Below are 19408 nucleotides of genomic sequence, written 5' to 3'. Positions count from 1 at the left end.
GTGTGAAATACAATACTACCACATAGTACACATCTCTTAATTTGCAAAATGCACCTAATGAAATCCCAGTGTAATAAAGAGCAAAGAGTAGGGCTAGGAAGTTATCAGGACTCAGTTTTTGCTCTGAATTTAAGTTGATCTAATAATGAAAGCATTATTCCAGGTCAGTCTATGGTGTATATATACACACACACACACACACATATAGACATATCTATTTAGATGTGTAAAATGCCTAGTGTGATTGTGAGACAAACAGGTCAAATTGTAGTTTTTTTAACCACATCCAAGGTTAGTGTCATTTAGAAATGAAGTAGGCTGAGAGGAGGACCTCTTCAGGTTACATTGTCTAAGTTCATTTGAGTTCTGTTGAGGAAGTATGTCATAAATAACAAGGGAATAAGCAAGCACTATGTGATAAATAAGGAAAAGGTTACAGTATATTTCTCAGTATCCACCAATTGGGAGCTTAGAATTTTAGATGAAAATACTTAATCTTCTTTTTAGCTCCATCTCATGTTCCATTAAGTGTTATCTTTTAAGCCTTACATTCTCCTTAGACTACTGGTTACCAGTTCTTTTTCCAGGTGTTAGGAACATTTCTCTCTCCATTTTTCTTTCTCTCTAGTAATACATTATGGCATTCAGGGAGTGCTAGATGATCATGTTTGATTACATGAGTGAATTACTTTATAGTGATAAAGTCAAAGTCTTTATTACAGAAGTTTTTTTTTTTTTTTTCCTTTTAGGGCCATACCTGCAGCATATGGATGTTTCCAGGCTAGGGGTTAGATCAGAGCTGCAGCTACAGGCTTACACCAGAGCCGTTGCAACACCAGATCCAACCTGCATCTGTGATCTAGAACATGGCTTGTGGTCATGCGGGCTCCTTAACCCACCGAGCAGGGCCAGGGATATAACAACCTGCATCCTCATGGATACCATGCCTAGTTCTGAACCCACTGAGCCACAAGAGGCATTCCAATAGGAGTATTTATAAACAAAGAGTTGCAGACTAATACAAGTCAGTATTACTGGGGATATACTATGAACACAAACCTTTGTCTTATATTTCATATATTTTGCTATCTTTATCAAGTTTGCTAGGCAAGAGTACCTTTGCAGATATATAAGGCATATATATGTTATATCTCATTTAATATATAATGAAAACATATAAAGCAGAAGCTTTGATTCTAGTATATAATATACTAGATATATATACTAATATATATACTAATATATATACTAATATATATACTAATATACTATAATATATAATGAAAACATATAAAGCAGAAGCTTTGATTCTAGTATATCCCTAACAGTATTGATACATTACCGATCTAGTATATGTAAAATGCTGAAATATATTGTATAGATTGAATGAGGGTCAAGATGAGAGATGTAACAGAGAGTAGAGTTAAGTGAGAAAAGGGAATTCTGTATTTTAAAATATGGAAATTATTTCTAATTCAAATTAGAAAAAGAAATCTAAGTCCTGAACAAAGTGCTCAGACTTGTTGAAGAAGAACTGAAAGAAACTTTGATCTTCACCATTTTTGGGTTATGGATATTTGTTTTTATTTGATGTTATTTCTTTAAAAAGAAATGCTCACTTTGAAATTAATAAAATGATGTGTTATATTTAGTCTAGCAAAACCTGTATTCATTGATAATGCAAGTTGGGCTCAGTTTTATGCCATACCATGTTTATTCAGATGGAGATATTTGGGCCCTTCTGTTGCTTATGGTTTCTAAGGTACTGTTTAGTGCATACTTAACTGGCCTAACTAATTGTATGTGACTGTTTGGTATCATCTTTGTTGGAATTTTTAATCTTTTGAGAAGAAAGAGAGAGGACATAAATAATCATGTTACCCAGTCCCAGTCTTTCCACTAAGAGTATAATTTCTAATTATGTAAATTAGTTTCTTAATCTCTATTCATTACATGAGAACATTTGAAACTGGAACACTCTTAAAGAAAAAAGGCGTAGAATTTTTTGCGGGGTGGGGGGGAGTTCTCATTTATCTGTTCCTAATAGTATCTCCACATTATAAACACATATGTACACACTAAATGCATGAAACCACAATTTATTATTTTTTTCTAATATCAAATCCTTGTTGTAAACTCACTAGAAGGAAAAATGACTAGCAGAAAATAAAAAATTATCTCTGGAGGATCATTTGTTACTTTTAAAATATCTCTAGCAATAGGTACATTTCACATTATTCTTGAGAAACTTTATAAACTTCAGTATTTATAGTCATTAAACTAACATGTAAGGTTTTTGTGTATGCATGTGAAATTAACATGGAAGTTCTTTCATATCACAAATTCAGAAATCCTTGTGACTTGATTTTTCCATCCCTTTGTTTGTTCCTCATTTCAATACCAGTTCCTCTTTGATAATCATAATTGTGTTTTAAATCTTTCAAATCTCCAACTTGGACAATCATAGTTTTATTAATTTTTGTACTAGATCATTTTGGCAACCATTAACTACCATTGTATAAAACACTAGATAGGCAACTAGAATTATGACAGTACTATTTTCAGGAGAATTAAAAATGGAGTGTGCATTTTATTTTATTTTATTTTTATTTTATTGTTTTGTCTTTCTAGGGCTGCATCCATGGCATAAGAAGGTTCTCAGGCTAGGGGTCAAATCAGAGCTGAAGCTGATGTCCTACACAACAGCCACTGCAACACGGGATCCCAGCTGCCTCTGTGACCTACAGCACAGCTCACGGCAATGCCAGAATCCTGAACCTACTGAGTGATTCCAGGGATCAAACCTGCATCCTCACAAATGGTAGTCACATCCATTCCTGCTAAGCCATGATAGGAACTCCAAAAATAGAGTGTGACATTTTAAAGAGGGTTTTTAATTTTTTTCTTACATTATATGACTACTTAAAAACACTGCATAATTCAACAACCATGTAAGCACTTGCAATTGAAAACTTTTTTAGGATTCATTTTTTTAAAAAGATACTCTTGTACCATCTAGAATTGGTATTTTACAACTAAATCATTTTGTTAAAGTTACACATGCACATTGCTTTAATATCCCAAGATGCATATTTGTACAGATTCAAGAAAGAGTATCTTTCATATCTTTGAATCAAAATGTTGAAATTGATCATTGAAAAATTGAATTCCAGTCCTTCCTCAGCTCTTGTTCTTCTTTTGAAAATTCATGATATATGTATAATAAAAAAATACAGAAAAAAATCATAGTAGTAATGTTCTCACTAATGTATCTGTGGCTATGTTTTATTAGCTATGTTATCAGCATCAGGAAGAGAGGGGGAAGATACTGAATCATCTTTGGCTTCTGAGGTACTGTTTGCTATTATTGCTATTATGATTATTTTAAATAGAAGCCCTGAGGGATGGTAAAACATGAGAGTGGGGCTTTGTCTTTACTTTCTCACCTTTGCATTTACCCATTGGATATTTTTCATTATAGTTTTCATTTATAATTAATAAACTAATTCTGTGTGAAATACAATACTACCACATAGTACACATCTCTTAATTTGTAAAATGAACCTAATGAACCCGCTGGGTAGTAAAGAGCAAAGAGTAGGGCTAGGAAGTTATCAGGACTCAGTTTTTGCTCTGCATTTAAGTTGATCTCAAAACAAAAGCATTATTCCAAGGAAGTCTATGGCCACATTTATATACACAAATATTTGGAAGTGTAATACTCCTAGTGTGATTTAGAGAGAAACAGGCTGAAATATATGTGTTATTTTTTTTTTTTTTACCTTCAACATTGAAAAGATAGTGCCTGAGACTTGAAGCCTTTTATTACATTTGGGTTATCCACTAGTTTTGCAAGGAACATTTCCAGAGAAACAAAAGCATGGGAATACAAATAAATATGTGGGGTTATGATAAGAGCAGGTTGGTTTACCTACGTTTGAATAAGTACAAACCATTTTTGGAAAACATTGCTTTATGACAGCTGTACCTGCAGTAATGCAAATTTCAAGTAATCATAACCTGTTTTAAGGTAAGAAATATTGAAAGAGATAAGAAGGGTGTGATATCTTAGATGTAGGCAGCTGCTGCAGAGTGGTATGGCACCTTGCTTGAAGTCCAAAGACACAGTAGCATCCTTGTTCTATCACTTAATAGGTTTGGGATCTTGGGAATACTTGTCCAACATGTTTGAGTGTCAGTGACCTTGTTCATAAAAATGGTACTGATTCCTCCCTTTCAGGTAAGTGTAGTGAACAACTGTGGTGACAATCATGTAAACACATTGTAAATGGTAAAGGATGCAGTTTAGAAATGTGAGAAAAGTATGATCAGAGTGGCAGAGGTCCTTCAGTTGGTCAGTAGCTTCTGGATTCAGCATTGTCTCTGGGGTGGCACAAGTTTGATGTCTGCCTCAGGAACCTTCATAGGCCTTGGGTGCTGCTGTACAAGAAAATAAAAAAGATCACAGTGGAAATAAGTGGCTTATTAAATGATGAGAGTATTTTCTGTTTGTTTGGGTATTTTTTTGGCATGCAGAATTTCCCAGGCCAGGTACCAAAACTGTGGCACTGCAGCAACCCGAGCTACCCCATCAACAATGCCGATTTTTAACTCACTGAACCACAAGGGAACTCTGAGGATACCACTTTAAAACTTGAAGGGTCATAAGGTGATAACAGTTGAGAATGTGACAGTTAGAACAGTTGTGTGGATTTCTTACTTGGGGTCTGTTAAGTTCCAGCAGACTGTGATCAGTGACCTCTTACAGGCATATTAGTGCTCTGGTAATTGAGGCCCTGTAAAGATCTTAAATGTTTTGACCTTAAATAAATTCCTATTGTTGAATACCAACTCTGGGCCTGGCCCTTAGACCCTGAATGTACCAGCTGAGGGGTTAGGCTGTCGTGGTAGGAGTGGAAAAACAAGGAGACAGGAATCCTTCCAAAGTCACTGTAAGTCCTTCATGTGAAAACCCTGACATGGAGATGGTTAGGTTAGACAACACTGGGGAGTTTGGTGGCGGATGGGAGTGAGGCTGGAATGGAGGTTGTTAGAAGAGAGCTGAGGGTGACGAGAGCTGCCAAGGGAAGGATGGGAAGGAGCCAGTTATGTGAAATTTAGAAGTCTGGGTCCTTTCCGGTCATCATTTCACTCTCACATCTTGGAATGACCAGGACACAGGTCATTCTTATGATCATTTTTTCCAGCCGCACCTTGGGGCACTTGCCATGGCCCCAACCCTAGGCACTAGCCCAGCATGAGCACCATGTTCCCCATCCTGGTCCCTTCCTTATGATCATTGTGATTATTATGTTTGCATGTAGAAAATAAAATGTGCATAATAAGGGCCTGGCACATTTGGGTGGTTAATCAATATATGTTCTCATTCCTCTCTTATGAATGCTTGCTCTCCTTTTCTTGAGTAATTACATAATCATATTGAGATTTTCTTAGTATTATTTCAACATAAAAGTTTTTTGCCCTACTTTGTTATGACTTTTGCTCCTCAGCTATTTTTTCCATCAGTAAAAATTGTATCAAGAAATGGATCTTCTAAGCCCTGGTATAACTAAATGAAGCAGCTTGTACAATATTCTATTTATACTCTACGGGGTTTATATGCCAAAGTTTCTTTTCATGCCAATTATGTTATTTTCATACTCAAATTTTTCTGTCCTTAGAAATATTTTTTATTTATAGCAAGAATTTGTTGATATATATATATAGGTATATATATATGTATATAGGTATATACATATATATATATTTAAAATATCCTCTTCTTTTGTTTAAGAATGCAAGTTGAGTTACGTGTTTTGAAGTTAATCCTTGGATGAAATGTGTTATGTAATTCAGTATTTTCTGAGTGAAAATATTAACTCAAGCTTTCCATGCTCTCTTTAAAGAGTCAATAGCCAAATGATAAAAGAATAGAATTGATCTGGTGAGCATATATGAAGTTTTCAATTTAAATGTTTGAATTTTCAGTCCATGTTCTGTTGTTTTTAAGTCTACTTGTTTCTAAAGTAGAACATTAAAAATAATGAAGGGAAATCCAGGTATTTTCTTAGAGAGAGATGGGAAGAACCTTATGCAACTCATTATTAATCTAAATTTTAACAGTGTACCTCTGAGAGTCTTTCACTGAAGTACGTTTATCATAAATCTGGAGCTTCCTGTCAAAGAGGGAAAAATAGAGTAAATGCAGAAGTAGAAGGTAAGAATGTTATTTTTTAAAAAGTCAATTTACATATGATAAAACAGGAATTCTGACATAATCCTTTTTTTCAAACATTATTCTGTGTTTGTCATTTATGACTTCCTTGCATTATTAATTAATTAATTTCATTTATTTGGGTTCTTTTTATTTCCCCAGTAGCTTATTTTCTTCCCACTGTACAGCATGGTGACCTAGTTACACATACATGTATACATGATTTTTTCTCACATTATCATGCCCCATCATAAGTGACTAGACATAGTTCCCAGTGCTACACAGCAGGATCTCATTGCTAATCCATTCCAAAGGCAATAGTCTGTATGTTTGAACCCCAAGCTCCCAATCCATCCCACTCCCTCCCCCTTACACTTGGCAAACCACAAGTCTATTCTCCAAGTCCATGAATTTCTTTTCAGTGGAAATGTTCATTTGTGCTGTATATTAGATTCCAAAAATGTGATATCATATGGTATTTTTCTTTCTCTTTCTGAGTAGCTTCACCCAATATGAGTCTCTAGTTCCATCCATGTTGCTGCAAATGGCATTATTTTGTTCTTTATTATGGCTGAGTAATATTCCAATGTGTACATATACCACATCTAACAACAACAACAACAACAACAACCTCTAAAATGTATTTGTTTTTTTGACTGCACCTGCAACATGAGGAAGTTCCTAGGTCAGGGACTGGACCTGAGATGATGAAATGACAAAGCCAAATCTTCAACCTCTAGGCCACCAGGGAACTCCCAGATATATTCTCCTAGCCAGTGGAAAGCACCTTTTGAATGCATAGTGAGGAAACAGATGAGAAAGGAAGGAAGTTGTGTGGCTTGCCAGGTGTCAGCAACAGTTTAAACTGAGAGTCCCCTTTAAGTAGCTAAATGATTACTTCCATTTCAGGATGCTCTACAACCTAAGGAAAGTCAGGAGACAAGGAAGAGGAGAAGAATAAAGGATGAAAGAGGCAGAGACTACAGGGTGTGAATGAAGGAAAAGGAAGCAGGGTGCTGTGGTGGAAGGTGGCAAAGCGCAATGGTTCTTTAGGAAAAGGAAGGGAGGAGGATTTGATATGTGAGATGAATATCCAGCACCAGAATTTGTTAGATAATACAGCCTAATATTCCCAGTCTTACTGTTCTCATTGTGAGGAAGCATTCAGGATGGAGTTCCCTTGTTGAGCAGCACTGTGTGTTCCACTCCATGGGTGGTCATGGGCATATGTGGTCAACTGTGATCGCATATACATTCATGTCATAGGAAAGGTTGCTGTTTTAGGGGATGGTGTCATATGGGCCAAAATGTGAGGACTGGAAAGAAGAAGAGACCAGGGCATGGTATGGGTGGGATCAAGGAGACTGTAAACTGACAAAAAGTCCATTGGAAACTTACAACTTCTAATACATATCAAGGTTTGGGGAAGTGTTATAGTGAGGACCTTGAAGCTAGTTTTCATAAGGGTTAATTAAGTTGAAGTAATGGAGAAGCAGACTCAATATAGACCAGACTTTCTCAGACTTAATGAGTGATTGGAGATCTTATGGAAAGTGCATCTTCTGAGCCACAGGTGTGAGATTCTGCATTTCTCACAAGCTCTCAAGGGATGCCCAGGTTGCTGGTCTTCAGGCCAGGGTGTAGACTTGTGTTAGAGAACTCTGAGAGACAAGCCATTGGCTATTTCAAGATATAACATGATTAAGGAAAAGCATTCCTTTCTGTTCTTTTTTGGTTTCCTTCTTGCATTTTCTGGCATCACCAAAGGCATGGGGATGTTCCTGGGCCAGCGATGGAACCCACACCACAGCAGCAACCTAAGACATTGCAGTGGCAATGTCTCATCCTGAACCTGCTAGGCTGCAAATCACTCCTGTTTTTCTTTCTGACCATGTTTATAGCTAGAGGGCAGGAAAGAGTTGAAGGAGAGATTATCCATGTGAGATGCTAAAACCAAGCAGAGAGCAAAAAGGAAGTGGTGGGGATGATCCTTCAAAAGCATGTAAAAGGGGCAGAATTGAGACCACAGATCTAGAGATTGCCTTTGAAGAGGGGAGGACATAATGAAAGGAAGGAGTGAGGAAAGAAAAGCATTAAGTGGATTATTGTTTGGTTAATGATGAAATTGGAGAGAATGCCTTACAAGTGGCTTCAGTGTATTTGTATCCCTATATTAACTGCAATAATTCATGCATTGTTTCTTCTGATGGTACCTGGTCATTCACATGGGCTTTATTGATACTTCTTGATGCTTTTGTTTCTTCTTCTCCTACAGATGATTTAAAAGTCCTATCTCTTAACTCACAGGTTCTTTCTTCTGCTTGATCCATTTCGCCATCAGTGCCTAGTGTATTTTTCCTTTCATTCACTGTATTCTTTAGCTCCAGAATTTCCATTTGGTCCTTTTTAAAAAAATACATATATATAGTTATATATGTATATGTATGTGTGTGTGTATGTGTGTGTGTGTATAGTTATTATTCCTATCTCTTGTTAAATGTTGCATTTTGTTTGTGTATTATTTTCCTGATTTGGTTGGACTGTGATTAGTGGAAGATTATGTGATCCTTTGATGATATCAAGTTTTCTTGATTTTCCTGTTCCTTAATGTTTTGCATTGCTGTCTTTGCCTTTGAATTCACATTTTCTCTTCCAGTCTTTAATGACTGCCCTCTCCAGTGTGTCCAAGCTTGTACACTTCATTGGTGTGCTGGAAGCTCTCTGCTGGAAATCTGGATTTCCACAAAGGCTCTCTAATCTATGGGTGATTATCTACAACAATGTTTCCAGGGGTTCCATTGATATGGCTCAGTGCGGCTAGAGCCAATTCATGGGGCAGGCAGTGTCCACTGCTGGGATGGGGTCTGTATGTCTGTTACTCAGGATACAGGTATGCAGGACTCTTTGCAGGCCCCTTGGTGTCTGGTGCTGGATCCTGTAACTCCTGCAAACCACTTTGGTCCATGGATAGATTCCACATTGGGATGGAGTGGGAAGTACATGATGAGGCACCTCTTTTTCAGCCATGATGCTGCCTTCACCCCAATATATGGGTGTTTTAAAAGTAAATATTTCTTCCTCAAGATATTTCCTTGATTCTTCATGTGCCCTGTGATATTTTTTAAAAAAATCATTTGAAGTAAACATTGTTATGTTTAAAGCAAAGAACATGCAGTACAAGTCTAAATATTCTCCCATATCTAAGTGCCATTTCTTTGAGACACTGAACTCCAGCTTTTTAGTGTAATATTTGTGGTTCTTCAGACATTCTTGTCAAACTCATCTCTCTACTTGCTTCAATGTAATTTGTACTTTTCCTTCTGGTTCCTTTGAAACACCTACATGTCATGTGCCTCATCATTATGTGCCCATTTGCCACTCTATGTAGAATGACTTTCTCCCATTTCTTTTCCCCAAGACTTCCTCTGTTTTATTTTACCTCTTCTGTAAAAATTTCCTTACATTTACTTAAAACTGCCTTATGATAACTCTTGCACATCACATTGTATCATCACTGTAAACTGTCTTTGAACCAAGAATTTGTATCTCCTTTCATTTGGGTGGTACTTCATAACTGTTTTGTGAATCAATAAATGACTTAAAAGGATAAGAATTGGAATTTTACAACAACTGTTTTTAACTATGAGTAGAATTTTTAGAAAACATTGGCTTCTTAATGCATTTCTTTTTAAAAGTAACTGTCCTGGCATGCCCATGAACAACTGAGAAAACGATGTCAAAAGAACCTGTGACTCCATCAATATTGGAGAAGGCTGATTCACTTACTACTGGTTTACTACACATGAAAAATGACAGCAGCTTAAGTGAAAGAGATCAGGATGATGGCAGGTAAAATATACAAATTCTTTATTTCTAGGTGAAAAAAAGATTAGCAGCGAATACTCTTTCTGGAAATAGATCAGCATGATATAGTATACAAGCCAAGACAAAGAAATGGCCAGCTATATCAGGTGAATGCTGCTGAAGAGCTAAGATAAGGATGAGTGCCTTTGATTGGAAGTAGTTTCAAGAAATATGCCCCATAGAAGGTACCCTGGAGTGAATAAGGGTAAACAACTCCTTAGAGAATATTTACTGGCTACAACTAAAAAGGAATGTGGAGTTCAAGGGAATTCTCTTTTCTTTCTTATGTGAAGATGAGTGATTTAGGTTTTGTTTTGTATTGTTTTGTTTTTTAATGTTGCAAATGACCTAGGAGAGGACCTGTTTCTTCAATTTAGTCGTGTTTGCCTTTCTGGCAATGGAAAGCTTATTGATTGTATTCTATTATCTTTACAATAGTGTGGTAACCTAATTGATTGTACCTGGTAATTCACATAGGCTTTCTTGAAAATTTTCATTCTCTTTTACTTTGTTCTCCTCTGATCGGATCAATTCAGAACTCACAGGTTCTTTCTTCTGCTTCGATTCTGTTGTCAGTGCTCTTCATCATGATTTGCCTTTTATTCATTTTATTCTTTAGCTCCAAAATTTCCACTTGGTCCTTCTTAATTATTATTATTATTTTTTGTCTTTTTAGGGCTGTGCCTGTGGCATAAGGAGGTTCCCAAGCTAGGGGCCTAATCTGAGCTGCAGCTGCTGACCTATGCCACAGCCACAGCAATGCCAGATCCCGCCACATCTGCGACCTATACCACAGCTCATGACAATGCCGGATCCTTGACCCTCTGAGCAGGGCCAGGGATTGAACTTTCAACCTCATGGTTCCTAGTCAGATTCATTTCCACTGTGCCACTGTGGGAGCCCCTAATTACTATTATTTCTATCTCTCTGTTAACATTTTCATTTCATTTATTATTTTCTGATTTTCTTGGGTTGTCTTTCTGTGTTTTCTTTTAGCTCCCTGAGATTCCTTAAAACTGCTATTTTGGTTCTTTATTATGAAGACTGCAGATCTTCATGTCTTTGGGATTGGTTACTGGAACATTATTGTGATCCTTTGGTGGTATCATGCTTTCTTGATTTTTCAAGTTCCTTGAAGTCTTGCACTGCTGTCTTTGCCTTTTAAGTAGCAGTCACCTCTCCTAGTCTTTAATAAATGCCCTCTCCAGTGTGTCCAACCTTGTATTTTTTGCCCCAGTGGTGTGCTGGAACTTCTCTGCTGGAAACATGGATTTCCGCAAAGGCTCTCTAATCTACGTAAAATGTTTCCAGGGGCTTCCTGGAAGTGTCTACGTGTGGCTGGGGCCAGTTCATGGGTCAGGCTGGGTCCAAGGCTGGGATGTGCTCTGTATGTCTCTTATTCAATATACAAGATGGGCAGGACTCCTTCTAGGACCTTTGGTGTCTTCTGATAGATCCTCTAACTTCCATGAAGCCAGTTTTGTCCATGGGTGGATTCCTCATTTTGGCTGGCAGGGGAGCAGGTTGAGGTACCTCTTTTTGTAGCGATGATGCCACTGTCACCGCAGAATGTGGATGTTATAAAAGTAACTTTTCCAGAGAGGACAAGATGGTGGAGGAATAGGGGGACACGCTCGCCCTCTCCCACAAACACAACAAAAAAAGCACATCTACAGAATAAATGACTCGCACAGAACAGCAACCAATCGCTGGCAGAGGAACCTAAACTCCAATAACAGCAAGAAGTTCGTGACATTACTGGGAAGAATGGGAGAAAAGAGGAGAGTGAGAGAAGGTGAATCCGAGCGGGACAGGAGCTCCCAAAAGGGAACTGTGGAGGAGAAAGGGATCCCGCACCCTGGAAAGTCACCTACTTGGGGGAAAGATCAAACGAACCGGAGGAATCTCCAGATGCAGAGAAGAGTGTAGCAGTAAGTTGCAGTATGGAAAAACTGATGAAGAACCGAACGGACCATCTGAACTACGGGCACAGTAACCAAAAGTTGAGATGCCAAAAGTTGGGTGGGGGCTGGGCACCGAATCATTGGCTCCAGAGGTTAGTCCCCGGGAAAGGTCCGGAGGACACCTGGGTGGGGGCTGGGCACTGAGACCTCGCCTCCGAAGGTTAGTCCCCGAGAAAGGGCCGGGGGACGACTGGGTGGGGGCTGGGCACCGAGACCTAGGCTCCAGAGGTTAGACCCCGAGAACGGGCTGGGAGGGCGGGGCGGAGCGGAAACTGCTTGGGAGGTCTAGAAACCATTTGATGGGGCAGAGACTGCCTGGGAGACTAGAAAACAAAGCTGTTGCAGAGGAAGTGAGCAACACTCTAGGGGCGGGGAAGTGGAAAGCCGCATCAGAGGGAACCTGGGAGAAGAGCCTGGTCTGCGCTGTGCTGGGGAGGGGAGAGAAGAAGGGGTGGGTCCCCATAGAATACCCCCCATGCCACAGCAAGCTTACAGGCCCACTAGCTAGCTGAAAGCTGTGCTTCCCAGTGCATCCCCTCCCTCCACCCCCACCACCCCCTATGCTCTGGCCGAACCTGGGCCTGCCTGCCATCCAGGAGGGCTGGCCTCAACAATTGCCTAAAGCCTACGACCACAGGGGCTGTCCCTGCACAGGCCTGCTTGCCCATTGGAGGGGCTACACTTCCGCAGAGTAGCACGAAACACCACCAGCCCCTGAGAAAAGGCCTGCAGCCCAGAAAAGTTAGAACAAGCCTAGCCAGGCCGTGAATAGATCTGCCTAATTCTCGGATGGTTTTTCTGAGTCAGGCTGCCCTAGGGAGGAGCCTCTTCAGTTTCCAACAGCCCTGCTACCCGCCCAAGCCTCCAGGGGGTGCCCTAGTGGATCAGCTGCATAGGACTGCCAGCTCCAGGCAGGACCCCCTGCAGCCCAGAAAAGCTACAACAAGCTAGGGCGAGCCAGGAAAAGATCTCAGTCGGTCTTTCTCAGTCGGGCTCCCCTGAAGAGGAGCCTCTTGGGTTTCCAGTGGCCCTGCTACCCGCCCAAGACCCCAGGGGGTGCCCCACTCCCAGAGAATAGCTTCTCAGCACCACCAGCCCCCTGAAGGAGCCCCTGAAGCCCAGAAAAGCTGCAACAAGCTTGGCCAGACTGTGAAATCCGCCTACATTCTCAGGCCGTCCTTCTGAGTTGGGCTGCCCTAGGGAAGAGCCTCTTAGGTTCTCAGTGACCCAGATAGCTGCTCCAGCCCCCAGGGGGTGCTGCACTCCTGAGCAACAGCTTCCCAACACCGACAACTCCCTGCAAGAACCCCACAGCCTAAAAACACCAGAGCAAGCTCTGCATGACCGAGTGAAATATGCTACCATCGTGGTGTGGACCTCCCAGTCCTGTCTGCCCTCAGCAAGTCCTCCTTTGCTCCAAAGAAACACTGTTAGCCCCATCAACACTCCAGAAATGCCACACTGCCTCAAAAAAGATTGACCAACAACACCAGCCCTCAGGAAATATTCCACAGCAGTGACAAGGCAAACACTGCCCAATAACAGAGACTACAACGCCCTCAGGAGAAAGAAAACATACAAGCAAGATGAAGAAGCTGAGAAACCACCCCCAGTCAAACCAACAGGAGAACTCACCTAAAACAGTCAACAATGAAACAGATCTCTGCAGTCTGACAGACCTGGAGTTCAAAAGAGAAATAGTGAAAATACTGAAGGAATTAAGAGAAGATATGAACAGTAATGCAGATACCCTCAGAAAGGAACTAGAACATATAAGGAGGAGCCAAGAAAAACTAGAACATTCATTGGCAGAGATGCAAACGGAACTAAGGGCAGCAAAAACCAGAATGAATAATGCAGAAGAACGAATCAGTGATATGGAAGATAGAATAATGGAAATCACTCAATCCGGTCAACAGACAGAAAACCGAATCAAAAAACTGGAAAGCAATATAAGAGACCTGTGGGATAATATAAAGTGGGCCAATCTACGCATAATAGGAATTCCAGAAGGAGTAGAAAAAGATAAGGGGATGGAAAATATATTTGAAGAAATTATTGATGGAAACTTCCCAAATCTAAAGGATACTGGGTTCGAGATGCAAGAAGCACAGAGAGCCGCAAACAAACTGAACCCAAACAGACCCACACCAAGACACATCATAATAAAAATGGCAAAGGTTAGTGATAAAGAGAGGATCCTAACGACAGCAAGAGAAAACAGAATGTTACCTACAAGGGAACCCCCACAAGAATATCAGCTGATTTCTCTACAGAAACACTACAGGCCAGGAGGGAGTGGCAAGAGATATTTAAAATGCTCAAAGGAAAAAATATGCAACCTAGAATACTCTATCCAGCAAGAATATCATTTAAAATAGAAGGGGAAATAAAATTTTTTTCCAACAAACATAAACCAAAAGAATACAGCAACACAAAACCCAGGCTAAAAGAAATACTAAAAGGGCTTCTCTAAACCAAAAAGAAAGGAAGGAAAGGGAAGAAAAAAGAAAAGAAAAAAAGAAGAAGAAGAGGAAGAACTAGGACTGAGGAAACCACAATCAAAATCACAGAGCAGTCACTCAAATAAGCCAGCATACAGATTTAATCATGAACAGGCCTCAAACAAAATAAAATTAAAAAGAAAAAATAAAAAAGAGTCATCAAAACCATAAAATGTGGGCAAGGGATGTTAGGAACTAAATAACCCTTTTTGTTTGTTTGTTTGTATGTTTCTCTTCTTAATTTTAATATAGTAATGAAGGGTTTGAACTTACAGGACCATCAGACTAAAACACACAATTATGGGAAGGGGTTAGCATACTTAAAAAACAGGGCAACCACAAGCCAAAACCAAACATTGCATTCGCGAAAAATGAAAAAAAAAAAAAACACTCAGGCAGATAATAACTGGAGACAATCCAAACAAAAAAAAAAAAAAAAAAGGAAGAATGGAGAACCATAGAATCAACTGGAACACGAGGTTCAAAATGGCAATAAATAATCATCTATCAATTATCACCTTCAATGTCAATGGAATGAATGCCCCAATCAAAAGACACAGAGTGGCTGAGTGGATAAAACGGCAAAAACCTTCAATATGCTGCCTACAAGAAACTCACCTTAGGACAAAGGATACATATAGATCGAAAGTGAAAGGGTGGGACAAAATAATTCACGCCAATAGACATGACAGAAAAGCAGGAGTCACAACGCTCATTTCAGACAAAATAGACTTTAAAACAAAAGACATAAAGAAAGACAAAGTAGGACACTACTTAATGATTAAAGGATCCATCCAAGGAGAGGATGTTACTATTGTCAACATATATGCCCCAAATATAGGAGCACCCAGATACATACAACAAATATTAACAGACAGAAAGGGAGATATTGATGAGAATGCAATCATAGTAGGAGACCTTAATACCCCCCTCACATCAATGGACAGATCCTCTAGACAGAAAACCAATAAAGCAACAGAGATCCTAAAGGAAATGATAGACAAGTTAGACGTAATTGATATCTTCAGGACACTACATCCAAAAAAAGCAGAATACACATTCTTCTCAAATGCTCATGGAACATTCTCAAGAATCGACCACATATTGGGACACAAAGCGAATCTCAGTAAATTTAGGAGCATAGAAATTATCTCAAGTATCTTTGCTCTGACCACAATGCCATGAAACTAGAAATCAACCATGGGAAAAGGAAAGAGAAAAAACCTACTGCATGGAGACTAAACAACATGCTACTAAAAAACCAATGGGTCAATGAGGAACTCAAGAAGGAAATTAAAAACTACCTTGAAACAAATGATAATGAAGACACAACCGCTCAAAATCTATGGATGCTGCGAAAGCAGTGCTCAGAGGGAAATTTATTGCAATACAGGCCTTTCTCAACAAGAAGAAAGATCCCAAATGGACAACCTAACCCTCCACCTAAATGAATTAGAAAAAGAAGAACAAAAAAGTCCTAAAGTCAGCAGAAGGAAGGAAATGATAAAGATCAAAGAAGAAATCAATAAATAGAGACTCAAAAAACAATAGAGAAAATTAATAAAACCAAGAGCTGGCTCTTTGAAAAGGTAAACAAAATGGACAAACCCCTGGCCAGACTCACTAAAAAGAGGAGAGAAAGAATCCAAATAACCAAAATTATAAATGAAAAAGGAGAAATCACAAGTGATACTGCAGAAATACAAAAAACCATAAGAGAATACTATGAAACACTCTACGGCAACAAGTTTGACAATCTGGAAGAAATGGACAATTTTCTAGAATCTTAAGCCTGCCAAAACTGAATCAAGAAGAAACAGACCAACGGAACAGACCCATCACTAGAAATGAAATTGAAGAGGTCATAAAATCACTCCCTACAAATAAAAGTCCAGGACCAGATGGCTTCACAGGTGAATTCTATCAACATATAAAGAGGAATTGGTGCCCATCCTCCTTAAACTCTTTCAAAAGGTTGAAGAAGAAGGAATACTCCCAAAGACATGCTATGATGCCACCATCACCCTCATTCCAAATCCAGACAGAGATACCACCAAAAAAGAAAACTATCGCCCAATATCATTGATGAATATGGACGCAAAAATTCTCAACAAAATCTTAGCCAAACCGAATCCAACAACATACCAAAAAAAATTATACACAATGACCAGGTTGGGTTTCATCCAGGTTCACAAGGATGGTTCAACATACGCAAATCAATCAGCATCATACACCACATTAACAAAAAAAAAAAGTCAAAAAGCATATGATCATCTCAATAGACGCAGAAAAAGCATTTGACAAAGTCCAACATCCATTCATGATCAAGACCCTCGCCAAAGTGGGTATAGAGGGAACATTCCTGAATATAATCCAAGCCATTTATGATAAACCCACAGCAAATATAATCCTCAATGGGGAAAAACTGAAAGCCTTCTCCCTCAAATCTGGAACAAGACAGGGATGCCCACTCTCACCACTGCTCTTCAACATCGTTTTGGAAGTCCTAGCCACAGCAATTAGACAAACCAAAGAAATAAAAGGCATCCATATAGGAAGAGAAGAGATCAAACTGTCCCTGTATGCAGATGACATGATACTCTACATAGAAAACCCTAAGGACTCAACCCCAAAACTCCTTGAACTGATTCATAAATTCAGCAAAGTAGCAGGATTTAAGATGAACATTCAGAAGTCAGTGGCATTTCTCTATACCAGCAATGAAATATTAGAAAAGGAATACAAAAATACGATACCTTTTAAAATTGCACCTCACAAAATCAAATACCTCGGAATACACCTGGCCAAGGAGGTAAAGGACCTATATGCCGAGAACTGTAAAACTTTAATCAAAGAAATCAAAGAGGATGTAAAGAAATGGAAAGATATTCCATGTTCCTGGATTGGGAAAATCAATATTGTAAACATGGCCATCCTACCCAAAGCAATCTACAGATTCAATGCAATCCCTATCAAATTACCCATGACATTTTCCACAGAACTAGAACAAACAATCCAAACACTTATATGGAACCACAAAAGACCCAGAATCTCCAAAGCAATCCTGAGAAACAAAAACCAAGCAGGAGGCATCACTCTCCCAGACTTCAAGAAATACTACAAAGCCACAGTCATCAAAACAGTGTGCTCCTGGTATCAAAACAGACAGACAGACAAATGGAACAGAATAGAGAATCCAGAAATAAACCCTGACACCTATGGTCAATTAATCTTTGACAAGGGAGGCAGGAACATCAAATGGGAAAAAGACAGTCTATTCAGCAAGCATTGCTGGGAAACCTGGACAGCTGCATGCAAAGCAATGAAACTAGAACACACCCTCACACCATGCACCAAAATAAACGCCAAATGGCTGAAAGACTTAAATATAGGACAGGACACCATCAAACTCCTAGAAGAAAACATAGGCAAAACACTCTCGGACATCAACATCATGAATATTTTCTCAGGTCAGTCTCCCAAAGCAATCGAAATTAGAGCAAAAATAAACCCATGGGACCTCATCAAACTGAAAAGCTTTTGCACAGCAAAGGAAACCCAAAAGAAAACAAAAAGACAACTTTCAGAATGGGAGAAAATACTTTCAAATGATGCAACGGACAAGGGCTTAATCTCTAGAATATATAAGCAACTTATACAACCCAACAGCAAAAAAGCCAATCAACCAATGGAAAAATGGGCAAAAGACCTGAATAGACTGTTCTCCAAAGAAGATAGACAGACGGCCAACAAGCACATGAAAAAATGCTCAGCATCGCTGGTTATAAGAGAAATGCAAATCAAAACTACCATGGGATATCACCTCCCACCAGTCAGAATGGCCATCATTAAGAAGTCCACCAATAACAAGTGCTGGAGGGGCTGTGGAGAAAAGGGAACCCTCCTGCACTGCTGGTGGGAATGTCAACTGGTACAGCCACTATGGAGAACAGTTTGGAGATACCTTAGAAATCTATCCATAGAACTTCCATATGACCCCACAATCCCACTCTTGGGCATATATCTGGACAAAACTCTACTTAAAAGAGACACATGCACCCGCATGTTCATTGCAGCACTATTCACAATAGCCAGGACATGGACACAACCCAAATGTCCATCGACAGATGATTGGATTTGGAAGAAGTGTTATATATACACAATGGAATACTACTCAGCCATAAAAAAGAATGACATCATGCCATTTGCAGCAACATGGATGGAAGTAGAGACTCTCATCCTGAGTGAAATGAGCCATAAAGACAAAGATAAATACCATATGATATCACTTATAACTGGAATCTAATATCCAGCACAAATGAACATCTCCTTAGAAAAGAAAATCATGGACTTGGAGAAGAGACTTGTGGCTGCCTGATGGGAGGGGGAGGGCGTGGGAGGGATCGGGAGCTTGGGCTTATCAGACACAATTTAGAATAGATTTACAAGGAGATCCTGCTGAGTAGCATTGAGAACTCTGTCTAGATACTCATGTTGCAACAGAAGAAAGGCTGGGGGAAAAATGTAATTGTAATGTATACATGTAAGGATAACCTGACCCCCTTGCTGTACAGTGGGAAAATTAAAAAAAAAAAAAAAGTAACTTTTCCACCTCAAGTAATTTCCTTGATTGCTTTTTTCAGGTTATATGTGCCCTGTGCTATTTTTAAAAAAATCATTTAAATTAAGCATTATACACTTTAAAACAAAAGAAAATATAGTATAAATCTAAATATTACTCCCATGTCTGAATCATTTTTTTTAACTATTGAACTCTAGATTTTTAGTGTAACATTTGAGGTTCTTCAGAATGTCTTTCCAGATGCATTTCTCTACTCATGTCCATGTATTTTGTACTTCAC

At 39.1% G+C, this 19408-nt stretch overlaps 1 protein-coding gene across 1 annotated transcript in view; it reads left to right on the top strand.

The window, feature by feature from the left end:
* Positions 1-19408, top strand: part of LOC125121911 (ankyrin repeat domain-containing protein 26-like) — a 382269-nt gene that overhangs the window by 228862 nt on the left and 133999 nt on the right.

The sequence above is a fragment of the Phacochoerus africanus genome, chromosome 3, assembly GCF_016906955.1.
Source record: "Phacochoerus africanus isolate WHEZ1 chromosome 3, ROS_Pafr_v1, whole genome shotgun sequence".
In the NCBI taxonomy this organism is placed as follows: Eukaryota; Metazoa; Chordata; class Mammalia; order Artiodactyla; family Suidae; genus Phacochoerus; species Phacochoerus africanus.
Note: the sequence above shows the minus strand (reverse complement) of the source record. Positions and strands in the feature narration are given on the sequence as shown.